The following is a 16,240-nucleotide window of genomic DNA, read 5'->3' on the forward strand; positions in this document are numbered from 1 at the left end:
TATTCACACTTGCTATGGAGCCACTCGCGATCTACCTTAGGACTGAAATGCGAGGCTGGGGCATCCGCGAGGGAGACACAACAGATATTGTGTCTCTATACGCTAACGTGCGTTAATATACATGGTGGACTCGGAACAATCGGTGCCTCACCTTCTGCAGCTGATGGAGCATTTTGGGGCTAATTTAGGAGCCCTTGAGCTCCCCCTGGTAGGATTGCCGTGGGAGATGGTGAGCTTCCACTATCTGGGGATGCAGATAACCATTGACTCCCACCTGCAATATGATTTGAATATCAGCAGAGTGCTGGCGGACTCACTACCTCTGAACGGATTCGGACCACCCTGCCGCTGTCATTTATGGGCAAGGTGGCACTGGGCGCAATGGTCTTATGGCTTCGCTGCCTTTACATCCTGCAGAATTTGTTCTGCACGTTGCTGCCCTCGCTGTTTCGGAATATTGATGGTCTATTGGTGACCCTGGTGTGCGTGGGTAAGAGAAGCAGAGTCCGCCTTTAACTCCTCAAATTAGATCCCAGCCAAGGGGGCTTCAGCCTTCCAGACCTCAAAGTATATTTCTGTGCGCACTTCCAGCTGGTTCCCCTTTGTAGTCACACAAGTGGCACTGGCATGGGAGAGGATTGTCAGATAGGTGATACGTCGAGCGTCCGATGCCAAGCTCCTTCCAATTTAGTGGCTATGTCTGTTTGTGCACATACGGGACTCTATGGATGTCTCGAAATGGCTGACCGGGGGCTGCCAGAGAGCGGGAGACTTTTTTTTTTAAACATGTCCCAGGGGGAAATGGGTAAACACTTTGGAACAGGCGCAGGGCAGTTCTTACAGTATGCCAGTATCTCGTGCACAGCTCGAGACATCTGTACGACATTTCCAGAGACGCCATGAGAATCCCAGGTGTTACAAGTGATATTGGACCCTGAATACACAGGGGTATATTATCTCAACTAAACGCAGTCCTAAAGAATGACAAATTAACACAGCCCTTAAGCGCACCGCTTGGGATGAGGATTTAGAATCCTCGCTTACAAACGGTGAATGGAGAAGGACACGGGCACAGGTATGTGAGGTGGCTAGTAATGCAGATTTCATGTCAAGACCGGAAGCTAACATTATGCATTAATCTTTTATTGCTACTCCATGCAGCACTTTAAAGCAAGGTTTTAATCACACATAAAATTCTAGAATTAGAACTAGTACTACAGTCTATATAAATCCAAGCTCCGTGACAGTCATGTATCTGTTAGCACTGTTAAGAAACTTGTATGATATGTTAATTTGAGTGTTAAATATATTGTTTGAGTCATTTTAGATTTATAGTAAGGTCATGCTGTTTTTTACAGTTAAGCTTATTGTTGTTTAACATAAAAATCCCAATTTACCGGATTGTTTAGTGTTTGAGCATTTTCTTTCTAGTCAGATTGATGATTAGAAGTTTTTTTATGTAAATTAGTATATGTTTTATCTTTGCTTTTATTGTACCGCCCGTCTAGTGGTTCCCGGGGAATTTAAACGGTCTCAGCACAAGGCATCTTTGTTTACCCTCGCGCTGAGGTGAGGGCCGTGCAGAGAGCGCAATCCTTTTTGCCCGCAAGGAGCACAGGTGATTGAGCAAAGGTGCTCTTGTCATTCGAGCCTCAGAGCTTAAAGACATGCACAGTGACGTTGTCATGCACGCATGGTGACATCACAGAGTTCAAGAGGCCATATGGGTGAAACATTCTGAATAAAGGAGATTGAGGTCTCTGGTGGCCATTTTATATCGGTAATAAGCACAAGACCGGCTCATACTTCCTATCATACCAACAGAATTTACGGGGATGAGATTTATAGATTATATATATTTATTTTCAAGGGTAAAATATAAGTGGTGAATGGGGAGCTTTAGGTACTTTTTTATCAGGAGAATTCTTTAAACAAAAGGCTACAAAAAGAGATCAGAGCTTCATTAAAGAAGTTTTGGAATCCGTTTTGAAGAGAAAAAAAACGGCTAAGGATTTATGAGATGAGTAATCTTGATCATTTGATGAGGAGGATATAAATAATGGCATGGGGTCTGATAAGAAAAATACTGAGTATGAGACTAAGGATTTTTTATTATGGCAGAAGGGTGGTCTAGGACTGCTTTCATCCAGTTGTTAATGACACAGCTTGTGTAACTTCGGATCTATACCCAGACCTCATTGGTTTTCTTTTTAAATTAGGTTGCAATCCCAGAAAAGGTTTAGAGAGGGTACTTAAACAGTCTCACTAAAGACTGCGGGACGTTATTGGTCCTTTAGCAAGGATCATTGATAAGGCTGAAGCCAAATCTAAATCTGTTTCTGTGGATACAGAGATGTTTGGAGGATGGTCACAAAGAGTGTTTTTTTTAAATTTGGAAATGCAAATGCAGCTTTGCTGGCTGAAAGGAAAAAAGCAATCCTCGTGTGCATCAGTCCTAAGTTAGGGGATTTTGCTAAGAAGGAGCCAAGTGAGGATCAAAACTGATTTATATTTGGAGATGGCTTAGTGAAAGGTGTTGGGAAGTGTGTGGGTACATTCACAATCCTAGATAAAGCTCAGAGCTCTTTGAGAAGTGTATTTGGAGAACATGTTTTTAACAGACAGAGCAGGGGACGTTTTTCTCTGGCCCATCATATAGCAGGTCCCAATATCAATCACAGGGACATTGTTCGTTTAGAGGTTTTCAATCCACTATCAGGTTCTACCCACAGAGAGGAAGAATTAACAGAGGTCACCAGTCCAGAGGAAGAGGTCATTTCACCTAAGGAAACAAAGTTAAGTACAAAGACACCTTTTGGCTGGCTTTGTTTCCTAGGTAAGGTTGGATCATTTAAACAACTTTGTACACAAGTGGAAGACATTAACAAAGAATCAATGGGTCCTGAACGCTGTTGTTCTCTTTTTGATAATCAGAACAGTTTAAGTTTAATTAAACACTGTACAGTTACACAATAGAGTTCAGGGAATTACTGGTTTAAGATTTAAAACCAATGGAGATGGTATTTCCACATGACCAACAAAAATTGATAGAGTTGGAGGGTCAGGATATGTTAATAAAAGGAGCGACAGAGAAAGTGTCAAGAGAAAGGGGTAACATTTGTGAACACAATTGTTTTAGTCAGAAAAAAGAACAAAGAACGGCGCCCTGCAATAAATTTAAGAAATTTGAATTGGTTTTTGGTTTACAACCATTTCAAGATTGAGGGTATCTATCTTCTAAGAGAGAGAAAGGAACAATTTGTTGGTAAAACTTGATTTGAAGGAGACTTACTAATAGTGGAAGACATTCGCAGATATCTGCAATTCAGGTGGATATGATATCTTTATCAGTTTACTTGTCTTCCTATCGGATTGGCGTCAGCACCTTGGTGTTTTACGAAGGTACTGAGGCCAGTTGCTGCGTTTCTCAGAGAGAGAGGAATTCGAGTGATTATATATCTGGGCAAATTTCTGATCATGTCACAGAATCAAGAAGAACTAAAGACACAATTTTATTTTGTATTAGATCTGTTGGAATCCCTGGGTTTGTCAATATGGAAAAATCTTTACTGTTTCCTTGTCAGAAGGTAGAGTCCCTCGTGTTTCAGGTGAACATGGTGCTTGCAACTTTAAGTTTACCAGAGAAAAAAGTTGTAAAAATAAAATCAGAAGTCAAACAGGTTTTGAAAAAAACAGTTCATTACATTAAGATCTTTAGCAAGTATTATAGGTTTGTTTTCATCTTCAATTCACGCGGTCTTTCCGGGGTCACTTCATTACAGAGCATTACAAAAATTGAAGGTGGAAGGTCTAAAGGAGAGTTAATGATATAGGGACCAAGTGAAGGTTACTGCAGAAGTACAGGACGAGTTGACTTGGTGGCTAGCCAATTTAAATGCTTGGAATGGCCGAGCAATATTTGGAATGTGGCCAGATTATATATATACTGGAGACAGAGGCAAGCCTTTTTGGTTGGGGAGCTTCTTTGAATCAAAAAGAGACAGGTAGCAGGTGATCATGTGAAGAGAGTTGAGACCATGTAAATGGTTTTGACGTGAGAGCAGGTCTTCTTGCATAATAATGTTTTGGAAAACATTCAAGAACTGCAATGTTTTATTGAAAATGGACAATATTTCAGCAGTCTGTTACATAAATCGATTGGGTGGCAGCAAATCTAAGAATCTAACTCAGATTGCTAAGGAAATTTGGAGTATTTGCCTGAAAGTAAGGATAGGTTTATAAGCAGAGTACTTACCAGGTCTGTTCAACACCGAGGCAGATTGGAATTCAAGACATCTCTAGCAACTGCAGGCTGAATGTTCTTTTATCGCAATAATTCAGGAGATTTGGGGGCCTATAGAGGTGAGTCTGTTTGAGTTAAGGTTGACATTTACGGTACCTCAGTATTCCATTTGGGAGCTAGATCCTTTAGCGGAAGCAGTTCATGCTTTTCAACAGGGTTGGAGGGGACTTCGGGGCATGCATTTCCCCCTTTTGCAATGATGCAGAGAGTGTTGTAGGTGGTGAATCAGAAATGTCAGATAGTTCTGGTCACTCCATTTTGGACTGCTCAGCCTTGGTTTTTCAGAGTTGCGGGAGTTAGTAATCGAGGAGCCATATTTGATTCCGGTTTCGGACGGAAAGCTGTTAAGTCCAGAAGGAGAGGTTTATCCTTTAGTTATTGAAGGGGCGTTGAAACTTCTTGCTTGGAAGATTTCAAGGGAGGAAAGCACTTTGCAGGTCTTTCAGAACAGGTTCAGGAATTGCTTCAAGCGTCTTGGACACCAGTAACTAGAAAGCATTATGTTGGATCATGGAAAAGATGAGTTTGTTGGTGCATGGAGAGGTATTTGGATCCCATGGAAGCATCTTGAAAAGAGTTGGAGTTATAGGACTATATATTGTCATAGATCAGCAGTGGCGGCAGGTCATGCTCCTGTAGGTGGATGTTCATGAGTAAGAGATACTTACATTTGTAGAGTTATGAAGGATATTAAGCTGCAGAGACCACCTATACTTATATATACACCATATATATGGATATTAGTTTGTGGGATATTAATTTGATCTTTGAAAAACTAGAGAGTTGGCCTTCTAATAAATATTTGACTTCACAAAAACTATCTTGTAAGTGAGCCACTCTTATGTTTGATTTCATTTGGAAGGGTGTAAGAGGTTTGGAGGTGATTAGTCATTTTTACAACCCAGATGGAGTTATATTTCAAATTACAAAAAGAACTAAAACTGTGTCTTCCTCAGTGTTTTATCCAAGATTTGATGAGCATCCAAAATTATGTCTAGTACCGTGTCTGAAGGAGTATTAACTTTGTTATACCGCCTGGCATTTTAGCGGTTAGCGCGTCTTTTTAAAATTCCTAATCTAATTTTAATTTTACGAAGCTCTTGCACACTTACATTCTCAGTGTTCTTGCTGCTCGTCTCCGCTTCCCCGGTCCAACGCCGGCGTCTTGCCGTTTGATTGGAGGGAAGGGGACACACCCTCACTAGGCCGACCTGTCTTCGGGTCTGGTCAACTTCCGGCAGGGAGGCCAGAACCTACGACCTTCCCGCGCCCGGCCAGCTATTTAGTTTCATGCTGGGCCGGACGCGCAGCAGGCGCGCGCAGCAGGCGTGCAGCCGGCGTGCCAAAGTCAAGCCCGTCTGTGCCAAGGGCAGGAAACGCTGCCTGAATTCAACCTGAATTTGTTGATACTTCTGAGGTACTGAAACACCTTAATTCTAGTGGGCACTGTAAGTGCCAGATCGCACCTGATAACATTTGGGGGGCCTGTTCCTGCTATAGCTGCAAAACGGATTTCCTTCTGGGCCCTCCCATATCAATGAACAGGACAAGTCTATCCACCACAGCACATAATGTCCAATTCAAAGGAGGTCTAATCAATGCCAGATCACTCAGTAAGCATTGTCAAGATGTCAGGGATCTAATCATAGATCATCAACTTGACTCCCTATTTATTACTGAGACTTGGCTGAAAGACTGGTGCAACCCCGATGTTGCTGTCGCGCTTCTGCCTAATTACAAAATCTATAGGAAAGACAGAATAAATGGCAGAGGAGGAGGTCTGGCCATTATTCTACGTGACACACTACACTGCTCTAACTTTGATCTTGATACTATCAAGGGCGCGGAAAGCTTATGCTTTTGCATCTCCTTAAATGCCTCCATGTCTTTCTCAGGAGCTCTGATCTATCGTCCCACAGGCCAGCGCGCCACCTTCACAGACTCACTTGGGGACTCCTTAAGTCATCTGCTGCTCAGATATGCTTACTTCACTCTGTTAGGCGACTTTAATCTCTATTTAGAATGTAGAACTGAGCCAGGAGTCGACAATTTCCTCCAAAGTACAGAGCTACTAACTTTGCACCAATTGGTGGAACTCCCAACGCATCGGGCAGGCCATACTTTGGACAGGGTCTGCTCCAATTTCACTGCTTTATCAGTAGACACCCCTCTCCCTCAGATATGGTCAGATCATCTCTTTGTTCCACTCACACTTATGGCTCCACAGAAAAGCAAAAGCCACCCTGATAAACTACCCCCTGACTCCCAATCCAGACGTAAATGGGCACAACTAACTGATAACCCTAAGCTAGTTGCCCACGCATAAGCACTCGCGCACGTCCTGATAGGAAATCCAGGGTGGGACTCTCATCTCCTCCACTCCTGGCTTACAACTGTATGCAACGATCTAATGCCACCAGAGAAACACCCCTGATCTAGCACTAAAACACCTTAATTGTAAGCAGCAGGAGCGAAAGTGGATCAGATCATATAACACTGAAGACAGAATAGCTTATAGAAAGAGCAGAAAACTATCACCACCAGATCAAAATCACCAAAAAAGAGTACTACTCAAGGAAAATAAAGGAGGCCAACTACGAACAAAAAGTCATCTTCTCGATCATAAAGTCGTTTACTAATCCTGAAGCGTTGCAAAAAGGTTTACCTCCTTCACAAACTCTGTGCGATGACATTTCTGCCTACTTTGAGGAAAAAATTCTTAATATCCAAAAGGACTTTTTAACCATTCCCATCCACGACTGGGATGATACCACTGAACCAGTTCCCGTCGATACTGCCCACTGCATCAAAACTTTCGAACCTGTATCTCTAGAACAGACTCACGAGGCTATGAGAGCCTGCAAATCAGGTTCCCCATTAGATGTTTGCCCCCCCATGATTCTCCATAAAATTATTGACACGCTCAATCCAGTCATAAATCAGAAAGTCAATTCTTCTTTAAGCACGGGCATAGTACCAGATAAGTGGAAACTGGCTCTGTAAAACCACTTAAAAAGAAACAAAACATCGACCCCTCCGTGCTTTCAAATCTCCTGCCCATCTCATTAATCCCCCTGCTAGGCAAAATTACAGAGAAATTTGTACATAATGAACTAACCAAGTTCATTGAAGTTGCTAATATTCTTCACACACAACAATCGGGCTTCCACACAAGGCATTCAACAGAATCAGCCCTTTTGGAAGTTACCGACGCACTAAAAACTTTAGCCGACAAAGGCAGGAAAGCAGTCCTGATCCTACTTGATCTGTCGGACGTGTTCGATACCATCTCGCATGGTATTCTTCTGAAGAGACTCGAACGCGGCGACATCTCAGGTACTGCTCTGGAATGGATTAAATAATTTCTTACCAACCGCAGACAAGCGGTGACCCTTGGTACCTTCCTCTTGACGGAGAGAAACATAACAACAGGAGTCCCACAAGGTTCATCATTGAGCCCACTGTTGTTCAACATTTATATGACCCCGCTCATCTCTCTCATAAGCTCCTTAGGGATTGAAGTAACGTCCTATGCAGACGATACTCAAATGATCGTAACTCTCAATAACAACAATACAGATGCCTGTCGAAAGTCATCCAGTGGATGAAGGATAACCACCTTAGATGTAACACCGACAAAACGGAAATCCTTCCCATTGGGAAAGATGTATCTTTCCAGCCGGACATGTGGTGGCCAGAGGGAACTACACCCCGCCAGACATGGTCAAGGTAGCTAAAAATCTAGGGGTACAGTTTGATACTGCGCTTTATTTCCTTCCGCACACTTCGGCCACGGCTGGGACTTGCTTCAGCCTCATCAAATCATTAAAAAAATTATTTGATCTGATTCCACTCCCTGCAAAGAAATCAGTAGCAGTGGCCCTGATTCTCTCGCGCCTGGACTACTGCAATAGCCTTTTTGTAGGAGCCAACAAATCTACTATAAAAAAACTTCAAGTTGTCCAAAACGCTGCGGCGCGTCTAGTTCTGAAGCTCCCACGTAGAGCTTCAGCATCAGCTGCACTTAAAGTCCTCCATTGGCTTCCGATTCACAAGAGAATCCTTTTTAAAATCCTTTTATTCACTTATAGAGCCACGCTTAAATTAGGACCTAAGTACCTCTCAGCACAGTTCTCCCCCTACACCACTACTAGGACTCTCAGGTCCTTGACAACCAACCTCCTTAAACCACCCATTTTCAGATGTATAACAAAATGAGGAAAAACTGTGGCCGCTCTGGGGACCAAAGCCTGGAACGCACTGCCAATCAATTTAAGATTTCAGAAACTCAATTCAGGAAGGCTTTGAAGACATGGATATATAGCACCTCAGCTGCATTCTGTCTTGCACTGATTTAGCATGTCTAGGATCTAGCACGTTTAGGACCTCCTCTCACCTCAAATCTACCAGCGCCAGGATACTCCTCGTGGAGTGACAGATAGCGCTCTACAAATTCCAATTTACATTACATTAATGTAGAATGAATGAATATGGAAGGGATGGTGTAACTATGTTGTTGATTTATTATGTGAGACCTTTTAATCCTGAGTACAGCAACTATAGAGCATTGGGTTAGATTTTGTATGCTTGAAGAGGGAATTGATATGCAGAAATGTGGGGCAAATTTGTGAAGAGATGCAATGGCGAGTACAGTTTTTACTTCAGGAGGTCACCTTGAAGAGACTTTGAAAGCATCAGATTGGTCTAATGCTGATGTATTTACAAGGCTTTATTTGAAACCTAGGGAACATGTTTCGTCAGTTGTGTTTTCACAGCTTTGAACATACCCATAATACTAGCCTCCGGTCCTGACAAGAAAGGCAGATTCTCCTGGTTGATGAAAAGAGAATCTGGATTTCATTTAAAGACAGGGAGGCTAGAATTATCCCGCCCTTCCTTCCCAAGTAAGAGTAAATTTGTGAGGAGAGTGGTTTATACATTTTATACATCATTTACAGTATTCAGTATATGCATTTCTTTGCTAAGAAAACGTTCAGATTTCAGTTTACATTTATTTCAAAGTTATATTGGTACAGAGAATCAATGACGATTGAGGACTTCAATATAGGAGACAAGAGTGGGAATTCTGGACATTCTGGTCTTTTCTGGAACAGTTCAAGTTTTACTGGATGTTTTAGCCTCGGAGCAGCTGTAAAGAGAAAGATGGCTGCTGCGTTTGGATTTAGACTGTAGTATTACTTCTAATTCTAGAATTTTAAGCGTGCTTAAAAGTTTGCTTCAAAGTGCTGCACGGAGTAGCAATAAAAGATGAATGCATAATGCTAGCCTCCCTGAAATCCAGAATCTTTATTCATCAAACTAGAAGAATCTACATTATCACACGAAAAAGAAAGGGTATTTACCTGCAACAGAGGGCGGAAAGCCTGCAGAGCAACAGGAGCGTGAAGCTCTCCCTTAAAGGGACACCTGCTGAAATGTGCAACAGAGATCGGATGAGAGGGACGTGGCAGGTATGCCCCCTCGCCCCTCTCCCACTCCTGTTCGCACTGGCTATGGAGCCGCTGGCGTGCAAGGCCAGGAGCGGACAAGACTATAATGGCCTGGGGACAAGAGTGGTGCAACATTTCAAAGCATTGTATGCAGATGACGTTTTGCTATTCCTAAGCAACACAGCGGACGAACTGCGAGGAACACGTGACATGCTGGCCCGATTTGGCACTGTGTCCGGCCTTAAAGTCAACTGGCAAAAATCCAGCTGATACTCAATGATGCCCGATGCCCCCCACCACTTGATCTCGAACATTTGAAATGGGAACCTATCTGCCTACAGTATCTTGGAGTCAAAATATACCACGGAGCGACAGAATTACTAGAAGTTAATGTGGGTAGAGTGATAGAATCAGCGAAAACTGCAATGGACTTCTGGGGAACGCTGTCGGTAGCTGGGCGGGTAGCCCTCTTGAAGATGGTAACACTACCACGCCTACTATACTACTTTGGGACTCTTCCGGTGTGGCTCCCGCGAGCAACATTCAGAGAGCTTGACTCAATGGTTACGCCATACCTCTGGGGAGCAGGGCGCAGGAGAGTAGCGTTGTCCTCACTGCGGCGCTCCACGGTGGAGGGCGGATTAGCGGTTCCTGATCTTGAGAATTATTATATAGCTGCACAGCTGTTTTGGCTCATCCAATGGTTGGCAGCAGACCGCGACTCGGAAAGGGAACAATATCTGGCCGCGCCAGATGCCACAACCCTGGTGAAAGTCCTGCTACGAGTGCATGGAATACGTCTGAAGACACAGCCGAAACTAGGGTGGTGGTGCACTGTTGGGCTAGATACCTGATATGAGCGGGTGCTGCGACCCCCTATTCCCCCGATATACCTATCACAACGCTGCGCTGTCTTCTACAAGGGGAGCACTGGGCAGGGCTGGAGGACTGGGTCGAAGCAGGACTGAAAGTAATGGGGTACTTGTATCAAGATTCTGGACTGCAACCATTCGAAGAGTTACAAACTGCATACGACTTGCCGGGAGGCCACTTGCTGAAGAATGGGGCCCTCACACGAAGGATTAGAAAGCACTGGAACGTTGGGAGTATAGAACCATGGGTGCTAGCGGAGTGTAGATATGTTGTGCTGTCAGCAAGAAGGATTAAGATGCTGGCCTGCCTATACGAGGCAATGAGAGACGATATGCAAAAGCCACTAAAGCGCCTACGATTACAGTGGGAAGAAGAGCTGGGTAAGCAGATCCCGGAGGTAGTGTGGGACAAGATCCTAGAGCGAACCCCAAACTCATCTAGAAATGCGAGATTTAAATTAATACATTTTTACGTGCAACATAGAGCATATCTAACGCCGGCCCGAATTAGAAGATACTTTGGAACAGAAACTGCAGCGTGCCCGAGAAACGGGCAGAGGGAGGCGCAAATACTTCACATGGTTTGGAGCTGCCCCATGCTGAAATTCTTTTGGGAGGAGATAAGACAGGTGATAGGCAACCTCATTGACAAAGAGCTTCTGCACACCCCAGACAACTTCCTATTAGGGTGGTTCGAACACGCCCAAAAATAAAACAACCGGAAAGTTCCAGGACCTCACCTATGTCCTGGCCAAGAGAGAGATAGCCAGGAATTGGAAAGCTCCAGGACGGCCACGGATAGTTGCCTGAAAAAAAGAGCTTGAGAAGTGGGCAGGAGCAGAAGGTAGACTATTGCTCAGGGAAGCCAGCTGAGGGGTAGGCAAAATAGAAAGGGCTAGGGCATGGGAAAGTCTAGTGTACGAGGTGATGCCGAGCAAACAGGACAACAATAGTGGGGCAAGCACCCAGCGGTTGGTAGAGCCAGACAAGAAGGACACTTAGACTAGAGATGACTGACGCCACAACACCACAACAAATAGAATCCAGAAGATCGACTCACGAGAACCCAACAGTACACAGAGGTACTTACATGTTCACCTAAGCGCAACCCAAGGGGGTTGGGGGGAATGGTTCTGTTAGAAGGGGATGTTAAGAAAAATCTGCCAGAGAATAAAGACCAAATATATTATGTATAAAATATACTAGATTTGACGTGGAAAATGTTCATGTATATTGATGATGTCTTTAAAAACTAATAAACTCTGGTTAAAAAAAGTGATCGGAAACAACAACAGAGTAAAAGGCAATGCATACAGAAACATGGTATGACAAAAGCACATGAACGTACCACAATTATAACAGGCTATTCCACAGGTTATATAACAAATGAAATATAGTAATCAGGTATCTCTTAATTGACAGCAGCAAAGAAAGAGGCTGGGAAAGAGTGTCAGCCCTATAAGTAAGAGGTAGTACCTCATGATTGGTAGAGGGACTCTATCTCATGTTTATGGGAAATTTAGTTTTTGTTTACTGTTTATTGATTGGCTGCTGTGGTAGGAGTAAAGAAATAAGCAAGCATAATCAGAGCTGCAGGTCCTGACATTCATGAGTGCACTCAACAGGCTGGTGCCTCTCAAAGGTAAGAAACGGGTAAGCCACATACATGCCAGGCTATTAAGAAAGCAGGGGTACATTACACAGCCATTTCTCTAAAAAAAAGTCACTGGGGAAGGGGCTGTTTCAGTCACATGCTAGGCTACAGTCAATTTCAGTGCTTCCTGGGACAGTACTAGCATAGTTGAGGAAGTGCCAGTAACTTGTGGCCCAGCGCTCTACAAGTCCTCTTGGGTGTGAGCAAGGCCAATCACATGTCAGACCAGTGCCTTGGAAAGAAATTCGGCCCCAAATGATCTTGTAGATGTGCCAGTCTGTATCAAAATGTCTAGTTTTCCTATAGGACAGCGACAGTGCCAGTGATTATGCTAGACGCTGTAAGAAATTGGTGAGAGTCCTGGACAAGCCTTTTCCCTCTGGAACCCCTGAAATACACTCAAGCACATGTAAAGCTATAGTTAAATTATGCATCTACCCTCTGAAAGGCATTTAGGCTGGAGAATAGTCAATCAAATGATGGTTCAGTGCCTAAAAAGGCTAGTGAAGTACGAGCACAGACAGACGTTTGCTGGGATACATGACCATTTGAAACAAATCCTAGCAGGCTTGTTGGCTCTAAAATACTAGTTGGTTCCCGATGGAGTTAGGTACAGGTCATTTTATAGAGAAGTGGTGAGCTTTTTCCGGCAGGTTGTTGCCACAGAAATGGTGATAGGGATAGTTTAGGAAATATATGGTCAAACAAGTGTAACATCAGAGTGCAACAGTGAAGCCCCACTCTGTCACGACAAATGGGCAAATCACTGTTCCTCCTTATGCCACTGGTCAGTACAATGGAGAAGCACTTTTACTATTAAACCAGATATAAGGCACACACATTTAACCATCTGGATTCTCACGGTTTTATCTGTGGTGACGCTAATTACAGAGAGCAGACTGAGAATTAACTAGACATGGTACCCCGCCACACTGCCACACTGTGAAATAGTTCCAGAATCTCTAGTGCTATATAGCAATTTTTGGTATAAATATTCAAGAGTTAGCCTCTTGGCATCACACAGCTTTACTCAACACTAAACTTATGAATTCACCTCAGTGGAAAACCAGGCCCAGAGACAGTAAAATGGATGAAAACCATTGCCCTGTGCTTTCAAAGTTTTCAAGAAGACCTCATTTGTTGGGGCTTTTTTTCGCTGTTTTCATATCCACAAATATTAAACTGCAAAAATATACAGACACAACAGAACATGTTGATAAAATAAACAAAATAAAAAATACTGTTCAAAAATACAATGAAGGCAGCACTATATTTTATATATAATTGAACAAAATGCAGTAAGTCATTATATTTAACAGGAAAATACATTTACTCTGATTTATATTTTATTCAACAACACATTTATCCAACTTATCCAAATGAATTAATTTCCTGCAAAAACGACAATTTATTTTGTCAACATATACTTACATACCACGTTTACGGCAATCCCAACCCCACCATGTACAGGCTCAAAATTGAGAATCAGAAGCCTGAAGTACAAAGCACTTTTGTGGTTGGATAGCCTGGTATTGGAAAAAATCACAGGTTTGCAAAGGCAAAAAGAGTGTTTTACAATGTATGCCTTTCGTGAGTAGGAAAAGCCTTTCCAAATTATGAAGGGGATTTGTGACTCTTTACAAATCACAATTGGGTTGTGGCATGCCATCCATCAATGGTTGTGACAACTGAGGTCGCAACAATCTATCCGATACTGATACCTAAATTGGGATGGTGGTTGGTAAACTGTGACCTTCCTAATTAGTATTTTTAGGACAGATTATTTCTTTTTTTTTAATTGTTTGGTAATAAGCAGTGATCCACTGGATCATTGCAAACTCTCAAACTAACAAACAAAAGTGGACCTTTTCTTTTTTAGACGCAGCTTGGTTTCCGGAGGGAAAACGCAGTGCATTTAAAAAAATAATAACTTTACTGAAATGCGAACACAGACATGGTGATCTGACGCCCGGCGGGCCACAATCTCTATGATGTCATTGAAATCATAATGAGTTGCTATTTGCAACCTGCTCCATTAATGTTCATGGGGAAGTTCAGAATTCAACTTACTACGATTCATATTTTGACTAACCAGCTATTAGTATGTAGATTGGTTCTTAAAAAATCTTTACTGGTTGCAATCTGCAGATTGCGTACAGTATTTTGTTAACACTTTTTTGTGCTTCCGTATCTAGATTTCCAAATACTATCGACTGACTTTATATCTATGGAATGGAGAAACTCAAATCTTATTTTCAGCAGTTTAATTTACACTTATATATTTTCGAATGAGTCCATAACTTCTTGTGCAAAAATAATATATTAACCTGCTTGCAGGACGCAGGCCAGATGCTCAAATTACAGCAGCTTGTAATTTTGAAACACGGACCCTCCGAAAATGGGTGAGTGATGGATGCAGTGTGACCAGCCAAGAGAAAAAAGATGGGTTTTCATTTCCCATTAATGTACAATTTTCAATTTTTCATGAAAAACATCGTAACTCATAAGTAAACCATACACTTTGACCTTTTCTCCCATCACAGTGGTCTACCAGAAATTACTATATTGTTATTCCAAAGTGGGGCTGGAAGAAAACTCTTAAAAATGTAACACATGAAAAAAATAGCATAACAAGCAGTTAATACAATCGGTGCCTATTTATTTCTAACTTTTTTTACACTACTACCTTTAACATATACCAATTATTAAGATAGCCAAATGATGAATGCCGCCTATGTTATGCGAAGTGCAACTTTCCTAGAACTCCTAGGCTACACTTCCTCACTCAAAATTCTACCAAGGCTTCACAATGCTTCTGGCAAAATGTGTACTTCCAATAGTGTCACTGAGAGGGCCTTGTCCTCTGTGATATTAATGTAAAAAAAAATTCAACGAAACCTCTAAAATAATCTTCGCAGAATCTACCCGTTCAATACACTCCAATATTAAATGTAACAAAGCAGAAGTTGTACCTCTCCACGGTGCTCTGGCTGTAATATACATTCACCGCCACGCTTCTAGTTCTCAATCGAGGCAGGATGGGTACACTTTTTGTGACGCACTGAACCCCCTTCCTATTGGTGGGGAAACTTACATTAGTCATTCGCACCAAAGGCCCACACGCTTCTTACCTTTGCGCTTCACGTGCTCCAATGCAGCATTCTTTACTCGAGGCTCCTCCCAGGTTGCGCGGCGGCGGGCGAAACCTCCAATCTGGCTCCTCCCACGAACAAAGGGAGGCAACGGCGCTTCGCGTGGGAGGAAACCTTAGCAACTGATGTCAAATGCCGACCGCTCACCGGTCTAGCGGCCATCTTGCTTTAGTCAAAAGGGAACAGATCCGGGAAGGTTCTAGAATGTTGAATGTCTGTTTCACAAACGAATTGCTTTTTTATGGAAAAGTTCCAAATTCCACAATAGGTGTATTTTTGTTGTTGAAAGATATTACTTGTTTTAAATGAACTAAAGTGTTTACATTAAATATACATTTACAACACTACCGTAACCATGTACCATCATGGACTTAAGCTGTTCAGTTATCTGTATGATTGTGTTTGACATTCCCCCATTTACATTGTGCATGTGTCGCGTTTTCATGTACTATGAATGACATGCTGTGTTACATTTTGTTCCTACGATTAGCACTGATATTTTATGTTATTTACAGAAATCAACCCCATGAAATGCAAGAAGATGCAAATGAGCATAGAACACATGCAACCACGTGAATGTGTCTTGTTGAAGAAACGTCACTGGATCATGGTAGGTTTAGCTTGTAATTTAATTAATATAGATGAATGCAGATAATTCTATGTCAGGACAGGAGGCTCCGATTATGCTTTCTCATTTCTTTATTAGAAATGCCCAGCAGCCAATCAGAACCGTTTATGAAACGAAAAAACTACAGTACCCATGAGTACCCGGGTACCACGTGACAACCATAGAGTCTCTCCTATAAAAG

The 16,240-nt window shown here is 42.5% G+C and overlaps 1 long non-coding RNA gene across 1 annotated transcript in view; it reads right to left on the bottom strand.

The window, feature by feature from the left end:
* The window catches only part of LOC146858744 (uncharacterized), a 350,319-nt gene extending 334,941 nt beyond the window's left edge, over window positions 1-15,378 (bottom strand). The window contains exon 1 of the long non-coding RNA XR_014979697.1: window positions 15,252-15,378. This is a non-coding gene — a long non-coding RNA (uncharacterized LOC146858744). The remainder of the gene's footprint in view (window positions 1-15,251) is intronic.
* Between the last annotated feature and the right edge of the window lie 862 nt (window positions 15,379-16,240).

The sequence above is a fragment of the Triturus cristatus genome, chromosome 3_2 (assembly GCF_964204655.1).
Source record: "Triturus cristatus chromosome 3_2, aTriCri1.1, whole genome shotgun sequence".
Lineage (NCBI taxonomy): Eukaryota > Metazoa > Chordata > Amphibia > Caudata > Salamandridae > Triturus > Triturus cristatus.